This window comes from Schistocerca serialis, chromosome 9 (genome assembly GCF_023864345.2).
Source record: "Schistocerca serialis cubense isolate TAMUIC-IGC-003099 chromosome 9, iqSchSeri2.2, whole genome shotgun sequence".
Classification (NCBI taxonomy): domain Eukaryota; kingdom Metazoa; phylum Arthropoda; class Insecta; order Orthoptera; family Acrididae; genus Schistocerca; species Schistocerca serialis.
Window position 1 is genome coordinate 347,759,284 of NC_064646.1, and position 18,831 is coordinate 347,778,114.

An 18,831-nucleotide genomic window follows, 5' to 3' on the forward strand; every position below is an offset into this window, starting at 1 on the left:
ACGTCCGCCTCGAGCAGATGCAACGAACTACAAACGAACAAAATGAGATTAATAATAAAGAAAAAAAGTGGTACCGTTTTTGCCTCCCATGTCAGCGGGCCCGGGTTCGATTCCCGCCCGGGTTGGATATTTTCCCCGCTCGTGGACTGGGTGTTGTGTTGTCCTCATCATCATTTCATGCTCATCATCGGCGAGCAAGTCGCCCTATGTGGCATCGAATGAAATAAGACTTGCATTTGGCAGCCGAGCTTCCCCCAGATGGGGCCTCCCGGCCAACGATGCTATATGCTCGTTTGCATTTTATAAGGTAGCCGGCACGGTAGCTCAGCGTGTTCGGTCAGAGGGCTGCGTGCTCTCTGTAATAAGAAAACTCAGTCAAGGAACCAACAATCAATTTGATCTTGTGACGTCCGCCCAGACCAAAAGCAACGAACTATACAAAAAAAAACCTGCACCAAGGCGGCAGGACCTGCCCCGTCAGGGGCCTCCCTGCCAATGACGCCAAACGCTCATTTCCATTTCCCATGAATCGTGTTTAGTGATAAAGCCGCATTTACGAATCATGGCTCGCCGGAACATGCATTACTGGGATCCCCATTGGCTTCGTCAGGTGGAACATCAGCGTTCATGGAGTACAAACGTATGGTATGGAATAGTGAACCATTATCTCATGGGACCATTTTTCATAGGCGGAACGCTCAACGCACACGAGTATCGCAGCCTCCTAGCAGACCATCTTCCACATGTACTAGACGACGTTGGTCTGCAGACTATGAGGAGCCTGTGGTGTAAATTGATGGCTGTCCAGCCCACAGTGCACGAAGTACTACAGCATGTCTTCGCCAACTGCTTCCAAATCGTTGGACGGAGAGGACCTGTGTCTCAGCCGGCTCGTTCCAACGATATGACGCATGTAGACTTTTTTTTCCTTGGGCAAAGCTGAAAGACGCTGTCTACAAAAAAATGGCACTGAGCACTATGGGGCTTAACTTCTGATGTCATCAGTCCCCTAGAACTTAGAACTACTTAAACCTAACTAACCTAAGGACATCACACACATCCATGCCCGAGGCAGGATTCGAACCTGCGACCGTAGCGGTGGCACGGTTCCAGACTGTAGCGCCTAGAACCGCTCGGCCACTCCAGCCGGCCCGCTGTCTACAATCTGCTGAAATGCTCGCACGTGTGCAACAGTCATTACATATCAGACTGAAAACATGTATTGCTGCTGCCCTTGGTCATTTCGAACACAATCTGTGATGGTCAGTTGTCTCTTTACTGGTCAGAAGTGTGCGCTTGTATTGTTCTTTAGTGTGTGCTACCACAGGTATTATACAAATATCGGTGTATTACTTACTTATGTTGAACGTAACAGTGCACTGGCACTAACTCGAGTCCGCACAACGGCAACTCTACCTATGTTAAGGAATCATGAAGTATCGTCCCCAAACGGCCAGTGTGGCTATTACAAGGCACGAGTGCTTCTGACTCGAGGCTATCCTGGGCGCCACGTGGCAGCAAAGTGAATTCCGGACAGAGAGGCTAGTGATAGACGGTAGCCGGCGAGGTGCCTCTACAGGGAGTGGTCCGCTACGGTCCTGGCTGATGGCCGCTAACGGGGTTCCCCGCAGCGCGTAATTGCGTTAGCCGCCGCGGCGACGGCGATGGCGCTGCTAATGAAATGGATGGCGAGTGGACCTTGGAGGCGGCTCGTGTCATTTGTGCACCAAACTGCCCCACCCGCCTGTGTGTGCCACGGCCGTCGGCATCATGCGCAACTGCTGCCGCATGGAGGAATCGTCCGAAGTGTTCCACAACATCCAGTCACACAACCAAAAATATTTTTGCAATCTTTAAACTTGAGAAAGGCCTTGCGGGAGCTGTGCAAGTCACTAGTGGGACGTGGGAGAAACTGCAGTCTGATTTAAATTAGTGTATTTCTCCAATCAGACGACTGCAACAACAAATGCTCAGAATGAAATTTTCACTCTACAGCGGAGTGTGCGCTGATATGAAACTTCCTGGCAGATTAAGACTGTGTGCCGGACCGAGACTCGAACTCGGGACCTTTGCCTTTCGCGGGCAAGTGCTCTACCGACTGATCTACCCAAGCACGACTCACGCCCCGTCCCCGCAGCTTTAATTCCGCCAATACCTCGTCTCCTACCTTACAAACTTCACAGAAGCTCTCGCAGGAGTCGTGCTTAGGTAGCTCAGTCGGTAGAGCACTTGCCCGCGAAACGCAAAGGTCCCGAGTTCGAGTCTCGGTCCGGCACACAGTTTTAATCTGCCAGGAAGTTTCAACAAATGGTCACTTCATTTCCAATTTCTTGTCTGGCTTCCTTTCTTGATGTGCTGCGTCCCGAATCCTGGATCCGACCATTTTATTTCACAGTCTGTCAATCATGATAACGACCAAAAACACACATGTCATGCATACTACTCGATCGACTTCCCCGTTTCGCCGACGCCAGTTCTAACCCTCTACTGCTAGAGGACTCCTAATTGTAGCATGTAACATGGCGGTGTGTAACGTAGCTACGTCGAAGCGTGAGAAATAGCGTTTCGTAATCGAGTTTCTAACAGCGCAAAACACGCCTCCAACTGAAATCCATAGAATAATGAAAGCTGCGTTCGGCGTTGATTCTATCGACATCGGTAATGTGCGACATCGGAATCTATGTGGTCGTAATGAAGGAAATGGTGGTTCTAACCTCAACGTGTGTGAACGAGCGCCGAGTATTTCCAAAACTTAAACAACAGCTTCGAGAACTTCACTTTGATAGCGATAAAGCGCACAAGCAGTGAGGTTGAGCCCCGTCAACAAAGTCAAACATTCTACAGTGACGGTATCAACAAACTGGTCTCTCGTTGGGAGAAATGTGATCGTCGCCACGGTGACTATGTGCAGAAATAAATATGTAGACATACAGAATAAAGATGTATAATATTAATAAAATTTGTTTTATTTACAAAGCTTTAAGGGTTTTCAAATAAGAAATTCGGAAGTATTACTTTTAAGCACGCTCTCAAAAATGGTTCAAATGGCTCTAAGCGCTGTGGGACTTAACATCTGCGGTCATTAGTCCCCTAGACTTAGAACTACTTTAACCTAACTAACCGAAGGACATCACTCATATCCATGCCCGCGGCAGGATTCGAATCTGCGGCCGCAGCAGCAGCGCGGTTCCGGACTGAAGCGCCTCGAACCGCTCTGTCACATCTGCCGGCTCAGCACGCTCTCATGGATTCATTTGTGCAGACATTCAGTCGGATTATTAATTAGAAAGAACCCGTAAACTTCGGATCAAAAAAGTTATCCACGATCGGGCAGCGGGAAGTTGTTATAATTTTGAGCGCAGAAAGCTAATTCACTACATCGTACAACTACGCTTGCGCTAATTACACAAGTCGTATGATTTTCATTTCCTCTGCCGATTTGGCTCTGTGACAAGAGTGTGTAGTTGTTGCATGCAAGAAAGTCACTTTTTAACATCAACTGCTTTCATTGATAGTGGGTTCTCTTCCTATCACACTTAGACAGTCTTTTTCAGGAGGAACGGTCAGTATTTAGAGATGGGGCAGGAATGATTATTTGAAGAAAAAAATCTTCATATGTACATATGCACTATTCCGAATGATTCCTGGGATAGAATACATTTAACGTCCATTTGTTTTTGGGCTAGCAGTACGCACGTGTGTCTCTTACCCACCCAACCTCTTTGATGTTTTATTCTAGCCAAACCAACCTCGCTGCTTTCAATCACTTTACTCGGGATGTCTTTCTGCCACTAAACTAACTCGTCGAACGCGCAGTTGTCCATGGTGTGGCGTGAGTGAAGTAGTGGAATGGACTGACAGTGTCTCAAAGAGAAGTACCGGTTAACTGCCTGCGTACACGCGCAGGCTAAAATGCCAAACTTCTGCAGTGAAGAACATTCAGATATGGTGTACGTTTACAGCTTCTGCGATGGTATTCCTCATGCCGCTGTCTAAGAATACCATCGGCGCTTTTCGACACCTCGAATTCGTGTTCGTAGAGTCTTTACCGGAGTTTTCAGTACATTGCGTGAAACAAGTATTCTCCAGGTTCCCATTTTTGCTCTGAACATGTAGTTCAACAACCTGTGCAGGAACAGCAAAACATTGTTGAAATGGGGTAGCGTAGTCCTACTACCAGTACATGGCGTGATGTGTACGATAATACTGAGGGTTTTTCATTTGTATATCAGGCAATTTATTGAATAATACAGAAAATAACGTAAATTAAATGTGTTCTCTCTCGGAAACTTTTTGGAATAGGGCATATGTGCATATGAAGTTTTTTGCTTTAAATGATCGTTCCTGTCATTTGCCTGATATTGACCATTCCTTTATTCATTTGTATTATCTGCTACCAGACACTTGCTTTTTATGTTTGATTTAACATACTGCAACGGGTTTCGAACATGTTCTGTCGATCTTCCGGAGTTTATGCATCCAGGCAATTGTTCTTAAAAGTAAGTTGTTTTGAACTAAACTGAAAGAACGGTTTCAGTACTGTTCGCTGCTGGAGTGGCTGTTGGGGTATTTGGAGGGAGGGGGGCTAGTGGTTGGCCAGCAATCTATGTCCAGTGACGTCTTCAGCTGGTGTGGAGTTGTGTCTCATGGGTTGTTATGACTGACACCACACTGTGTGGAATGCAGATAGTTCTGCATTAGTAATTATGGTCCGAAAATCGTGTGGTAAACTTTTTTATATGACAGTTGTTCACTCACGATTTTGGCGTCTCAAACTTACGTTTTTTATCCTTGCTACACAGGTGGAGCTGTTGTGTAACATTAAATTATTGTACTTTTTATTTTGTCACTGTTTCTTGAACGTCTCACCGTACCGATCTTCCTACATATATGTAAACACCACATACTTAATACAGCTCTGTCTGAATACTGAGGATAAATAACACAGCTTTGGGACGTCAAAATCGTGCGTGGAAAGCTGTCGTATATGAATGTGTACACACTATTTTCGCAATATAATAACTGATACAAAACTGTCTGCATCTCACACAGGTTCTGATGTCTGTCATAACAAACAACGAGAGACAGAAACTTCCTGGCAGATTAAGACTGTGTGCCGAACCGAGACTCGAACTCGGGGCCTTTGCCTTTCGCGGGCAAGTGCTCTAGCAACTGAGCTACCCAAGCACGACTCACGCCCCGTCCTCACAGCTTTAATTTCATTCTAGAAACGTCCCCGAGGCTGTGGCTAAGCCATGTCTCCGCAATATCCTTTCTTCCAGGAGTGCTGGTTCTGCAAGGTTCGCAGGAGAGCTTCTGTGCAGTTTGGAAGGTGGGAGACGAGGTACTGGCGGAATTAAAGCTGTGAGGGCAGGTCGTGAGTAGTGCTTGGGTAGCTGAGTTGGTAGGGCAGTTGCCCGCGAAAGGCAGAGGTCCCGAGTTCGAGTCTCGGTCGGCACACAGTTTTAATCTGCCATTAAGTTTCATATCAGTACACACTCCTCTGTAGAGTGAAAATTTCATTCCCGTAACGAGAGACAGCTCCACACTAACGGAAGACAACACTGGACATCAATATGAGGCCAACCACTGTATACATCAATGCCTGAAGATGGGGAGCAAGTGCTCGAAATACGTTGCAGTATCTTAAACACAAAATAAATAAGAGTGACTGGTAGCAGAAAATAGAAATAAACAATTATGTAACACAGTCACAGTTCCCAGCATAGCAAAAATTAATTGATAATTTTACCTGAGACACTTTGTATGTCTGACATCGGCTGTATATGGTGAATATAATAGTGAAAAGGCTGTACCTGTACCACTGAGGCAGACTTTGGGAACCGCCACAGCAGCTTTCTCGGCCTTCGGAGTCGCAGGATGCTTCCTGCCTGCCGCACTTTCACCAAATGGCTGAAATGGCTCTGACAAGGGAACCTCCCCATCGCACCCCCCTCAGATTTAGTTATAAGTTGGCACAGTGAATAGGCCTTGAAAAACTGAACACAGATAAATTGAGAAAACAGGAAGAAATTGTGTGGAACTGTGAAAAAATAAGCAAAATATACAAACTGAGTAGTCCATGGGAAGATAGGCAACATCAAGGACAATGGGAACGCAGGAGTGCCGTGGTCTCGTGGTAACGTGAGCAGCTGCGGAACGAAAGGTCCTTGGTTCAAATCTTCCATCGAGTGAAAGTTTAATTTTTTATTTTCAGTTTATGTGACAAACTCTTATGTTTTAATCACTTTTTTGGGAGTGATTATCACATCTACAAGAAAACCTAAATCGGGCAAGGTAGAAGAATCTTTTTACCCATTCGCCAAGTGTACAAGTTAGGTGGGTCGACAACATATTCCTGTCATGTGACGCACATGCCGTCACCAGTGTCGTATAGAATATATCAGATGTGTTTTCCTGTGGAGGAATCGGTTGACCTATGACCTTGCGATCAAATGTTTTCGGTTCCCATTGGAGAGGCACGTCCTTTCGTCTACTAATCGCACGGTTTTGCGATGCGGCCGCAAAACACAGACACTAATCTTATTACAGTGAACAAAGACGTCAATGAACGAACGGACAGATAATAACTATGCAAAAATAAAGAAAATAAAATTTTCACTTGAGGGAAGACTTGAACCAAGGACCTCTCGCTCAGCAGCTGCTCACGCTACCACGGGACCACGACGCTCCTAAGCTCATTTTGTCCATGATGTTGCCTATGCGACCCGTGGACTACTCAGTTTGTATATTTTGCTTATTTTTTCACAGTTCCACACAATTTCTTCCTGTTTTCTCAGTTGATCTGTGTTCAGTTTATCAAGGCCTATCCACTGTGCCAACTTATAACTAAATCTGAGGGGGGTGCGATGGGGAGGTTCCCTTGTGAGCACTATGGGACTTAAGATCTGAGGTCATCAGTCCCCTACAACTTAGAACTACTTAAACCTAACTAACGTAAGGACATTACACACATCAATGCCTGAGACAGGATTCCAACCTGCGACCGTAGCAGCAGCGCAGTTCTGGACAGAAGCGCCTAGAACCAACACCGACTCAAAGGTAGGCTTCGGCGCTTGTTCGTGACGTCACGTCAGCTAGGCACGGCGAACGCCAGGTCTGTTGCAGGCATACTTACAATGGTGGTGTCTCCCTCCCTGACACAGGAAAATGTGAAACTATTGGCGGTAGTTGACCAACACACATTGTTCTGAGAGATTTCTGCAATCAATTAATTGTGCAATTCATTTCACTTCTTAACAAATAGTGTACTACTGAACTTAAATTTCCACCTGTTTTAAGGATTGACATACATAAACAACTGCATGGTCCAGCAGCAACATAATTCGTGCTTCTTTACCTAATTTGTAAATCTGAGGAAGTTACGTTTGTACTGGGTTGCTTTTACAAGAAATTGTGAACATATTGTTGCTCTTCTTTAGGTATCTTGGTTGACTATGGGGTGAGGAGCACTGAATGTTAATGAAATATATTGCAATTGTACACTTTGGGGGAGAGGGTGGGGGACAGAAGGAGAGGCAAAAGAGAGATACTTGTTTTATCAAATAAAATTTTTTTATGTTATAAAGTTTCTGCTTTCAGTTGCAATGTGCATGTTTAAAAAAGTATTTTCGATGTATGAAGCTATTTTGTTTCCTGTTTAGAATTCCTTTCGTTGAAAACGACTGTAATCTAATGACTGGCAACAGTTGGACATTTACACATGTAAATTAGTTCACATTTCCAGTGACGATGTCAAACGAAAATAAATAAATAAATAAAAGAAACGAGTTCATTGTAAGGGGGTTGGGGTAACTTTCGATAACAAAATGGATCAAGTAAATATAGTTACTTGAATGTAAAATTTCCGAAGCTTGCAATGGGGCAAAGCATCTTCTCATATTGATCTACGTTTGTTTCGACAGGATTCAGTAATACAGAACTATGATCTTCATTTGCAGCTTTACGAGAGTAAGAAAATCTTTCATCTAAATAAAACAGCAGAATCCAAAACAATACCAAACAGTTTGTCCAAAATTAAGAGATTTATAGCGATAAGCACTCCCAGGCGTTTCTGCCTGCAACAGACCTGGCGTTGGCCGTGCCTAGCTGACGTGACGTCACCAACAAGCGCCGAGGCCTTCCTCTGAGCCGGTGTTGCTAGAACCGCTCGGCCACAGAGGCCGGCACACCGTACCCAGGCTGAGCAATTTGTGCACGACGAGTGCTCGCGCCCTGTCAACTGACAGCTGGTCTTGCGCCAGGTTCTGCTCGACAGCAGCTCAGGCGTCCGCCCTTACTGGACCCGTGGTGAAGTGTGGACAAACGAGTCGCGCTACTGCGACGTCCACCAGCCGGCGCAGAGATTTCGATTGACTCTGGAGGACGAGCAGCCTCGCTAACAGCGCGCTGTTTACAAAAGGTAGCGTCATGAGGCCTCGCCTGTGCTGTGCCGTGAGACGAGTCTATTCCGGTAGCTCGCTCACGTCCATTACGGCGCGGCCCCTACACACCACGGCGCGGGACCGACCGCAGCACGTGCCGCTTGTTTGGAGAAGACTGCCTCGCCCCCTCCGTCTGGACTCCCACACTACAACACGCCGTGCTGAGATTCACCACGTTTCCCTTACTTCATTGTAGCACTATCGCGACGTAAAAGAAATAACACTTCTAGTAGTACTATTCTCCTTGTTATTGTTTCGTTGTTGTTGTCATAATTAGTCCGAAGACGTACCTCTCCATGCCAGTCTATCGCGTGCAAACCTCTTCGTTTCTGCATAACTACTGCAGCCTACAAGCAACGGAACCTGCTTACCGTAGTTATGCTTTTGTCTCCTTCTACAAGTTTTACCATTTCCCCCGCCACCACTCCTTCCCACTTGGCTGCATTACCATAACGACTCCTTGATACCTCAGGATGTACCCTATCAACCGATCCCTTCTTTTAGTCAGACAAGGACGCAAATTCCTTGTTACCCCAATTCCATTCAGGATTTCCATAACAGTTATTCGAGCTAGCAGTCTTGTCTTCGCATACTTACCTGTTATCCAAGCATATTATAAAAATGGACTCATAAATGAAACTTCCTGGCAGATTAAAACTGTGTGCCAGACCGAGACTCGAGCTCGGGACCTTTGCCTTTCGCGGGAAAGTGCTCCACTGACTGAGCTACCCAAGCACGACTCACGCCCCATCCTCCCAGCTGATATGAAACTTTCTTTTAGGAGTGCCAGTTCTGCAAGGTTCGCAGGAGAGCTTCTGTAAAGTTTGGAAGGTAGGAGACGAGATAATGGCAGAAGTAAAGCTGTGAGGATGGGGCGTGAGTCGTGCTTGGGTAGCTCAGTCGGTGGAGCACTTGCCCGCGAAAGGCAAAGGTCCCGAGTTCGAGTCTCGGTCCGGCACACAGTTTTAATCTGCCAGGAAGTTTCATATCAGCGCACACTCCGCTGCAGAGTGAAAATCTCATTCTGGGCTCATAAATGTTTGTATGTTCCATATCTCCTTCTAAACCACTTGACCGATTTCAACCATACTTGGTATACATATCTCTTACTGTCAGGTAACAATCGCTGCTGGGATAAGAAACACCTACCTATCACAGTTCAGGAGATATGACGTCATAAACACTGAGATGCGTCAATAAATGCTGTCCAAACATGAAGTTTTAATACATTTATTCTTTACTGCTAAAACACTCATACAGTCGAGTTAACTTAAATAATCCCTCACATACACAGGACTTTTGACAGCTTTCAGCTGCAATGCACGAACAGCTGCATATGAAAACGATAGCTGTCTGTACAGCTATGAAGAGGCCTTGCTGTAGAGACGTTCACAAAATTGCATTGCAGACACATGAAACAGCTGTCGCCAGCAAGCAGAAACCGTCCAAGATAGTGTACTTACTACATGTGTACATTATGCATATTTCTTTGTACAATTAATTCATAATTTATAAAGTGTTTTCACGAATAGATGGAAATGAATTTTTTCCGATGTTACACTATGAACACAGTTCATATTTTGTTTTAATTTCTAATATGAAATTCGCAGAATGAATACTTGGGCACTGCTGGGTTTCACATATATAAAGTAGCGTGTATGTGAGTATGTCTGGGATCTCCTCCCAAACTACAGGATCGATTTCTACCAAATTTTGCACAAAAACAGCACACCTCATGAGTACTAATACTGTGGGTTTTATAGCCTCTTAGCTCCAATAGGAGTGGAGATATCGGCAAAAATGTGTCTTTCTCATCCCATGGTTTATAGGCTGCCCTGTGTGACATGAATGTTGTGTGGGAACAGTATCAGCCACATGAACTTGATTTGCAGGGCATCCTGATGTGAAGGGAAAGAAACAGTTTTCCAGGCCCTGACATGTAGGCTGCCTTGCATATGAGGTATGTTGTGTTGGAGTAGTATCGAACTGCTTTAGATGATGGCCTGTACATCAGGGACAAAGCCGCGGATGTGTAATGTGTCCTGCATAACAGGCATGTTGTGGGGCTACACGTGCCGATGAGCATGGCTGGGGACAGGTTGAGTTGGATAGAAGAGAGAATGGAGAGAATGAGGGCGAGGAGGAATGGACAGAGAGAGGGGAGGGGGGGGGGGGGCGAGATACATGAGGCAAGTGGACGGTGTAGACGAGTAGTGGGCAGATGGAAAAGGAAAAGGGAGAGGTGGAACTAGAAAGAGAGAGGGGAAGGGGGTATGTTCAGAGGGAGGGATGGAGGAAACAAACAAAGAGATGGAGACAAGGATGTCATCAGAGATAGGGATGGAGGAGTTGAAGAGACACAGAGAATGGGGAGTAGAAGGTAGACAGATAGACGAGGGAGGATGAGGTCGGCAGACAGAGAGAAGAAGAGGTGGACACAGAGAGGGGGATGAGAAGGAAGTGTATTCAATATGTGTCAAAGGCATATGTGGGCAAAGGCTGCAGGGGAAAGGCTAGCATTAAATGTTAGCACATAGGTACTTCAGAAAGTAATTTAGACATGTTGGCCTAGACCAAGACTACTGCTAAATAAAGGCAGCGCACTGTCAGATGAAAGTGCACGGCTCAGGTCTCCTGAGGACACAGTTTCGCTGATGTACAGGTAACAGATACATCACAACTTGCGAGGGAAATGATACAGCAACTAAAACATACTTCATAGTTGAAGTAAGCTGGACAATACGATTCTTTTGGGCAAAACGTCTAAACTGCACATAAATTAGACGTGAAATTCTGACGGTATATGGACCAATTGTTTCATCGTGTCTGGCATTAGAGATACGGTGCCAACAGTTTGACTACGGCCACACAGATGTGGCTTTTGCTGATCGGGAACGACGGCCAATGACATCGAACATAGATGATAAGTGCCCAGGCAGTCGAGGAACTGATTCACAGCAGTCACAGATTCTCTGAAAATGAAGACGTCCACACAGAAGTTCTCGAATGGCTCCGTGATCAAGGACTGGATTTCTTTCGTCGAGGAATTGACAGACTGCTTGAACGTCCCGGCAGTTGTTTACAAACATTTCGTGACTATGTTGGAAAATAATGTATCTGTGGGACTTTTAAGTCTAGTGCAGCATTCAATAAAAATAGGTATGCAATAATACTGTATAACTTACGTTTTTAAGTCCTCTGGTATATTCTTTATTCTCAGGAACACTTTCCGTGCTATTGCTAGGCTGCATTTTGTATCCTCTTTACTTCGCCCGTCGTCTGTTACTTTCCTTCGCAAACAGGAAACCTGATCTACTAATTTGTGTGTCTCATTAATTAATCTAAGCCCCTCAGCATCGCCTGACTTTATTCGGCTATATTTCAGTACTCTCGTTACACTACTGTTGATGTTAATCTTGTAACCTCTTTTCAAGACACTATTCATTCAACTCAACTGATTCCTCAACTTCGTTAGTGTCTCTGAAAGAGTGACAATGTAATTAGCAAACCTTAAAGTTTTGACTTATGTTCCCTGAACTTCAACTTCCATTTCCATCTTGTTCTTCAATTTCTTTGTTTCTTGCTCACTGAACACACTGAATGTCACCAAGGATAGGCTAAAACAGTCTCACTTCATTCTCAACTACTGTTTCCCTTTCATGTCCTTCGAATATTCTAACTGTAGTCTGGTTTCTGTAAGTTGTAAATACACGTTACCTAGTTGTATTTTATCCCTGCTGCCTTCGGAATTTCAGAGCGTATTCCAGTCAATATTCCGAAATGTTACCTCTATAGAAATGCTGTAAATGTAGGTTCCCCTTTCTTTAACCTATCTTCTAAGATAGCAGTAGTGTCAGCACTACCTAGCGTGTTCCTACATTTCTCAGAAACCCAAATTGATTTTCCAGTAGGCATGCATTAATAAAAATAAATAAAAAACTCAGAAATAACGAAATGATCGAGCACAGCAATCAAATTCGTCGAAAGAGTGGTGATGTACAGAAGAAGAATTAAGGAAGAAGAAAAAGAAGAAGAGAGCGAAAAATCTTACGTAGTACACTGGGCACAAATTATAAAGACGGGGTCTAACAAGGAATCCCTCGAGTGCGAGGTTGCAAAAGGCCAATGATGTTTACGGCATTCGACGCTCCACGTATTGTCTTCCATGCAGTCCCGATATTGACTGCTAATGGCGACAGCGGGTGGTACTGGAGGTTTCGAATGGTGAGCACAGCACGAGACTAAGGAGCGTAGTTGAACTACTTGGTCCACGAGTAGTTCACAACAGTGCAACAGCGCTAGTGGTGTTGAGACAAAGCAGAGCAGTGGCAACAGGAAACAAAGAAAACCCTGCATTGCATCTACAAGAACAGATGCCGAAGCTGACATTTTGCCAGAAAGAAACCCAAGGAGTTTCGCAGAGTAAGAAAGAAGTGGCACATGATATGTTAGCGTTTCTGCATGATGAGTCTGTGGAATGTGGGGTGTATACGCTCGATTGTGAGGACAACGTACTTGAGGAGTTTAGTGATGACGATACGTGCTTAACAAGTGAAAGTGATATCGAAATAGGTGTCCAGCCACATAATTCATCATCCTTGCCGGACAGGGAGCCACAATTTCCGACTCCAGTGAAAGGTAGTAAGACACATTTGTTGTCCAAGGAGCGGGCATTAAACATAATTACATACATGGAAGATCACCTGCGGCATACTAATTACGAACAGATTTCGAAGACAACCTTGTGGGTGGTGCACCACAGCCGTGAGTATTCTTCTTGGGTATTAATAATCGCTTCCGCTGTATTTTGGTCCTTTATCACTGCACCACTACCACTTTCGTGGCGTTAAAGCCACATCTTCAGGTGACAAATTATTAAAACATTACAGCGGGAAAGCTCGGAATCTTCTTTCCCCAACATTCATTGTCTATCATACACGAAACACCGCTAAAAGACGGTATGTCATAGATTAAAGACTGCCAAATTCCAATACAGTGGATGGGTCCAAAACAAATCGTATGAAAGTGATCGCTTCTCCGATCTATATGGAACCACGTACAGGAGACGCGGCCGCAACCATTTTTTTTTTTTTTCCCACCCATCCACTATATTGGAATTTGGCAGTTTTTAATCCATGACATATCGTCTTTTAGCGGTGTTTTTTTTGTATCTGAGAGACAATGAATGTTGGGAAAAAAAATTCCAAGCTTTTCCGCTCTAATGTTTTAATCATATGTCACCTGAAGATGTGGCTTTAACGCCACGAAACTGGTAGTGGTACAGTAATGAAGGATCAAAATACAGCTGAAACGATTATTAATATGCAAGAAGATTTCAAATAAGTGTGCAACAAAATGACCGTGTAGTGCATAAGGAAGACTACTGATATTCAAGGGAGGACAAGGCGCGTGTTTGCGCGTTTCAAGGGTGCTCGATGCAATTAACAGGATGTTTTTAATGGCTCTAAGCATTATGGGACTTAACATCTGATGTCATCAGTCCCCTCGACTTAGAACTACTTAAACCTAACTAACCTAAGGACATCACACACATCCATGCCCGAGGCACGATTCGAACCTGTGACCGTAGCAGCAGCGCGGTTCCGGACTGAAGCGCCTAGAACCGCTCGGCCACAGCGGCCGGCTAACAGGATGTGCATGTTAGTGACCTACTACGTTATATACATCAAACTGCACGCAACATAGATTACAATGATTTCAAGGGAACCAGTGGATGGCTACATAGTCCCAAAACGTGCTACAGAATTGGAAGACGTGAATAACGAAATTTCAAACAAAGCATTGTCTTGACGAAGCACAGTAAACTGGGGAATCGGCCAGAAAATTTATAGATGGGATAAACAAACTTCTCCCATCGTTTAGTCAGGAACTTGCTTTCAACTCCAATCAGTCGGGGTTTGAGGGGGATACGTATATGAAGGGAACACTGGGAATTAGAGGTGCCAAGAGAGTCGGGTCAAGATCAACTAACGTCAATGCCGCAATGTATTCGCATACAGTTATTCCGACTGTGAATCTGGGTGGTACACTGGCTGGAAAAAAGTTATGTATTGTGCTGCGAGAAGTTGGAGAGGCTCTGCCCCCTACGGCTCTTTCTAGTATGCGTGATGGTCTAAGGGCAACAGGGGATATTTACATCACAGTAAGCAAGAGTGGGAAAATGGATTCAAGAGAACTGCAACTACAGCTTGAACACTGCTTTTGGCCAATAGCTGCTCGAAGTAATTTTGTTTTTCATGATTCCTGATCGGGGTATAAAAATCATATTCCTTTGGAGCAAACTATCCCTCCTGGAAATTGTGTGACATTGCAGTTATTACCAACTGGAACAACTGGACAAATTCAGCTCCTTGAGGCTTGTTTTTTTCCGTGACTATAAAATATATTACCGTGCTGGCTACAGCTACGCCTCAGAGGAGAGCCAATTTCACAGTAAGCTCCACGACTGTTTCCAATTCGGTTGTATGCCAACACATTCCATCAACTGTCATCACTCCGTTACACCAATATGATTCTATATGCATTCTTTGGAAGTGGATACCCAGCTGGACATCCTGCACGGTTTGTAACTCCCAAGGAGTTCGCCTTCGATCTTGGTGACAACCTTCGTAACCACTGTGGCGCGCCATTTTTCATTCGGTGTTCATGGTGCAAGTTCATGGTTTGTTTTAAACATTTATTGAATGTCGACGATGTCCATTTTGTGCAGTGAAATACATACTTCCATAGGAGGGTGATCTCTGCACCTCCCGGACACTTATTTTCTGTCGCCCTCCTGACGTATATGGCGAGTCATTAGCAGCTAAAATTTTTCCCGTCGCAACTGTTAACACAACACTTTCAAATTAGCCTTACTAAAAATTGAACTTGCGACTTCGCACTCCAGCTGTTTCTAGGAAGCAAAATCTGAACAATGAAGGTTTCTAAAATATAAAAAATTACGGACACAATCACAAACGCAGATTTCGGTTAAGAAGAATGACTGGTTCCAAATAGACGAAATGCTTCTTCAATATTTTTAAGTCAAACCCCACCAGAGTGTCGTGGTACAACAACGGAAAGACCTGCAAAACTGAGACATCCTCAGAACAGCTGCAGCACAACGTTTATGTTCGCAGAAGCGAAAGGACAGAACACACTTTCGGCGCTCGTAACTTGTGCAGTTAATAGACGATAATACGACCGTTCCACTGTGCTCTCAAAATATCCATGACACTGAAACTGGCCTTTTGGAATTAACTACAGTTTTCACTTGCTGGACACGCAGCGTGTATTACACAAGGAACTGGGTCAACAATTTGTACGTGTCTCTGTACCTTCCGACACTGCGTTGGTATGACTTAACAAAATAAACTGCACTTTACAATTTTTCTAGCTGTCATGTACTTCTGTTGCACCTTTGAATGTGTCTAAATACTTCACAAGTTCTTTTAGAGTGTTCTTATCATTACTAATACATTTTTCAGAGACAGTTTTCTTCTCAAGCATTTCATACTGTCTAACTACAGACCGTAGCATTTAAAACAAGCTGTTCCACCTAGCCTCTGTTGGAGGCTGCACAGTATAGCTATGGTGTGGTAAAAAATGGCTCTGAGCACTATGGGTCTCAACTGCTGCGGTCATTAGTCCCCTAGAACTTAGAACTAGTTAAACCTAACTAACCTAAGGACATCACAAACATCCATGCCCGAGGCGGGATTCGAACCTGCGACCGTAGCGGTCTTGCGGTTCCAGACTGCAGCGCCTTTAACCGCACGGCCACTTCGGCCGGCTATGGTGTGGTAGCTTATAATTGTAATTCGTATGCGGATAACTGTTTCGTTCGTGGCAGTAGTCCCGTGTTGATCGGAAGTACAATAAATAAGGTCGCGTGATGACCATGAATTCTCATAAAAGTACTTTGAATTTCACGGAATTTGTGTAATGAATGTACAATTACCAAACTGCAGAATACTGAGCGTCAACAGTACACTAACATTTACCAAATTCTTTTTCTTTTCATTTATGGGCATACCAACGTCTCCGAGAGTGTTATCGTCTTACAGTAGTTCATCGTCAGGGCCCATACGTTGGAGCGCAACGCATTAGCGACAGCAGTACAGGTGAGGGCAGGTAAGCCGAACAGAATGAGGATGGGCGGATGGACTTTGAAGACGCAGTGCCAACTGACTCACGCACTCCTGTTAGGCTACCGCTTCTACATCTACATGGAAACTCAGCAAATCACATTTAAGTGCCTGGCAGAGGGTTCAGCGAACCACCTTCACAGTTCTCTATTATTCCAATCCCGTATAGCGCGCGGAAAGAACGAACGCCTGTATCTTTCCATTCGAGCTGTGATTTCCCTTATTTTATCACGGTGATCGTTTCTTGCTAGGTGACTGGAATTTCGTGAGAAGATTCCGTCGCAACGAAAAACGCCTTTATTTTAATGATTTCCACCCCAAATCCTGTATCATGTCAGTGACACTCTCTCCCATATTTCGCGATAATACAAAACTTGCTGCCCTTCTTTGAACTTTTTCGGTGTACTCCATCAGTTTCATCTGGTAAGGATCCCACACCGCGCAGCAGTATTCTAAAAGAGGACGGACAAGCGTAGTGTAGGCAGCCTCCTTAGTGGATCTCTAATATATTTTCTAAGTGTCCTGCCAATTAAACGCAGTCTTTCGTTAGCCTTCTCCACAACATTTTCTATATGTTCCTTCCAACTTAAGTTGTTCGTAATTGTAATTACTAGATATTTAGTTGAATTTACGCCCTTTAGATTTGACACTTATCGTGTAACCGAAGTTTAACGGATCCCTTTTAGCAATCATGTGAATGACCTCACACTTTTCGTTATTTAGGGTCAATTGCCACTTTTCGCACCATACAGAAATCTTTTCTAAATCATTCTGCTATTTCTTTTCATGTTCTGATCACTTTATTAGTCGATAAAAGACAGCGTCATCTGCAAACAACCTAAGACGGCTGCTCAAATTGTCTCCCAAACCGTTTATATAGATAAGGAACAGCAAAGAGCCTGTAACACTACCTTGGGGAACGCCAGAAATCACTTCTGTTTTACTCGATGACTGTCCGTCAGTTGCTACGAACTGTGACCTCTCTCACAGGAAATCACGAATCCAGTGATATAACTGAGACGATATTCCATAAGCACGCAATTTCACTACAAGTCGCTTGTGTGGTGCAGTGTCAAAAGCCTTACGGATGTTCAGTATTTCGGAATCAATCTGAAATCCCTTGTCACCAGCACTCAAGACTTCACGCGAGTAAAGAGCTAGAAGAGTTTCACAAGAACGATGTTTTCCAAATCAATGTTGACTGTGTGTCAATAGACAGTTTTCTTCGAGGTAATTCATAATGTTCGAACACAACACATGTTCCAAAATCCTGCTGCATATCGACGTTAATGATATGGGCCTGTAATTTAGTGGATTACTCCTACTACCTTTCTTCAATATTGGTGTGGCCTGTGCAAATTTCCAGTCTTTGCGTAGGGATCTTTCGTAGAGCGAAAGGTTGTATATGATTTTAAGTATGGAGCTATTGCATCAGCATAATCTGAAAGGAACCTAACTGGTACACAGTCTGGAACAGAAGATATGCTTTTATTAATTGATTTAAGTTGCTTCACTACTCCAAGGATATTTACTTCTACATTACTGCTACAGGCAGTTTGTTCCATAGTGCAATGCTGATTACGGTTTGTGCAGTTATTTTCTTTTGAAATAAACGTATTTTGTTTCCATCACCATCAAAAATGCTAAAATCTAATAGCTTCAAACATGAAAGGGATTAGCCAATGTTGTAACTTGACCGTATTCAACAATGTAAACTCAGCTGTGAGAAACAGAGATAATAATAATAGTAACGATAATAATAACATGATGCAGAGAATGCAACCATATCGTTTGTCTACTTCACGTTACCGAAATGAATACGAAAACTGCAGCAGTTTTCTAGTTCCACATTCGAAGAAGGAAGGAGGAACCGGCAAGACTTCTAGAAGATAGAGCAAAGAAATAAGAATTTCCTTACAGAGGCGGAATAAATAAGGCATGAACTTCTCCCCGGAGGGACGTCAGAAGCACTCGCCAGCGCTGGATCTCTCCGTCAACAACTGCCTTCATTTCCGCTATAAACACGCCTTTGAAAATAAGCGGCGCATTGAAACAGAGCTGGCGAATGTAGCGGGACAGTAAATTATTTTAACGTTCTTTTCTCGGCGCTCCCAGCAGACCCGCGAGAATTAAAGAATTAATGAGGACGGAAAGACGGGAAGCGCCAGAAGCCCGACGAGGGCTCGTGGGATGCGCGGAAAATTGCCAGCTTTCACAACGCGCTGTCTTCCTAGGCAATA

At 44.3% G+C, this 18,831-nt stretch overlaps 1 protein-coding gene across 1 annotated transcript in view; it reads right to left on the bottom strand.

Annotated features, from left to right (window-relative positions):
• LOC126419875 (ankyrin repeat domain-containing protein 50) overlaps nucleotides 1-18,831 on the bottom strand; it is a 513,285-nt gene that overhangs the window by 316,878 nt on the left and 177,576 nt on the right. The gene's annotated exons all lie outside the window — the stretch shown is intronic.